The sequence below is a fragment of the Muntiacus reevesi genome, chromosome 7 (genome assembly GCF_963930625.1).
Source record: "Muntiacus reevesi chromosome 7, mMunRee1.1, whole genome shotgun sequence".
Classification (NCBI taxonomy): Eukaryota; Metazoa; Chordata; class Mammalia; order Artiodactyla; family Cervidae; genus Muntiacus; species Muntiacus reevesi.
In genome coordinates this window covers 19030342-19032581 of record NC_089255.1, presented here as the reverse complement: position 1 = coordinate 19032581, position 2240 = coordinate 19030342, and positions in this window count along the sequence as shown.

Here is a 2240-nt window from a genome sequence, read left to right as displayed (position 1 = left end):
ATTACTAATCTTGACACCTTTCTTCTCATAAAATAGGACAGCAATCCCTACTTTGTTTTAGGGCTGCCCAGAAGATACAAATAATTTAAGTAAGGCATCTGGCAAGAAGCACTCAAATTATAGTTCCTATTGAAAGCAAAAGTGTTAGCTGCTCATGTCTGACTCTGCAACCCCATGGACTGTAGCCTGCCAGGCGCCTCTGTCCATGGAATTCTCCAGGTAAAAATAGTAGAGTGGGTTGACATTACCTTCTTCAGGAGATCTTCCCAACCCAGGGATCAAACTCAGGTCTCCTACCTTACAGGCAGATTCTTTACTGTCTGAGTCACCAGTATCCCCATCTTACAAAGGGAAAACTGTGGCTGAGAAATACAGATATTCTTTCTACTGCACCAACCACACTCGGAATAAAAATAAGAGAAAATACACTGTCTTAAAACATACAAGTTGATCCAAAGAATGAAAAAGGAATGACCAAGAAGAAGCTTGTGACTTTCAAGTGCTCTGAATTTAACTGATTTCAATGAAATTGTGCATTGACTTGAAATGCATAGCTTAACCAACATCCTTTGCTCACTCTACTTCCAGACAGGGTTCTTTCTCTTACTAAGAAAACGTATTGCCAGTTGATGTGAATATTCTATTCAGGTTGTCAGTTCTACAGTGTTTTTGGTTTTGTGAATTTACCTTCTCCAAGGTGTACCACTTATCAAAACACCAGTAACAAAAAAAATAACAAATTGGGCACTTCACACTGGACACTTAGGAGGCAGCATTCCACAAAACCCACTCAGCTAGAGCATACAGCATGGCCCTTTCCTGAGCCTGTGAATTTGCCACAGGCCCTATTGTCCCATCTGACTATACAGTGCTCAGCTATACTCGTCTTGGCGACTATGTTAAGTGTCTACATCAATGGACTCAGCCTTGCCTATGGGTCTTAGACGGCACTGCACAAGCATCAGGGTTGGGTGTGGCTTTAAAAATTAATACTGCTCAGGACACAACCCAGAGCAATTAAATCATAACTTCTATGGTGTGGAAGTCAAGCATAGTTTTTTTTTTTTTGGCTTGTCCTTTTGAAGTTATCTGTGATTTCAATGTGTAAAGTGAACAATGACTTCTAGTTGCAACGCAAGTTGGAAAATGATAGGCCCATGTGCAGCTCTTCTCTGACCCGTATTTAAGAATATTTTAATAACCAACATTTCAAAACTGAGAGGTTCCTCTCAGAGCCCTCTTAGCCCAGGGCAGACTATTAAAATATTTACCTGGTTCTTGTAGACATCTGAGTTTGACTCTTGTATTGTTATCACTTGAGACCCATGGATTACTGTGGTAATAAAGTTGTGCTTTTGGCATTGTTAGAGCTGCTATGTTATCAATACGTGACTAATTTATATTCTAATTGGCTTCCACTCTGAAAATGGCCCTAAACAAACATTATATATAGTTTAATCATAGTCTAAAAATTGTTTTTCAAAAGAATCTCATTATTTTCACTACTGTAAAAGCTACTGGTCTCTGCTCCCGCAGTAGGCATTATTTGATTATTTCTGGTTGAACATTTCCGAGTTAGCTATTTCATCTTGGGTAATTAAGTGGAAACAAATTCCTTAAAGTGAACCAGAAACACATCAACTTTATCCCCAAAGAACCCTGAAAAAATATGAGGGGTTCACACTTTTTCCTGTTTCTAAATGAGCCAAGGTCTCCCCCTAATTCTTACTATTTATTTTCTGAAAAGTTTCACAGGTTCTACAGGAGAAATGCTGAGAAACAGATGGAAATACGCTTTCCTGTGCATTTTCAGTTATAAAACAAATTCTCCTACAAGTTCCAATGGACAATGCAAAAATTTTCACTCTGGAAATTCATTTAACAAATAATTAGACCTACAACTGCAAATTACTTGGCTACTGTTTATCAAATCAAATGATGCTGAACTCTCTACTCTCAACTACCATGTGTAATAGTCTTCTCATGATGCCAGTCCCAGTCACCAAGATGGGAAGGGTTATTCTTCTATCCATGGCTGATTTTTATGATGAGGCAAAACAGAGAGCCGCATTAGTTGCAAATCCTGCAAGAGCAAATTAAAGATCAGATGTAGCATATAGCCTTCCTCTAACAGGAACAATAACAGGTATTTATACAGTCTTTGATAGGTTCAAAAGTACACTACAGATTAGATAAGAACCACCTCTCCGGATCAAATGCTACGTCATTCTGAAACCAGA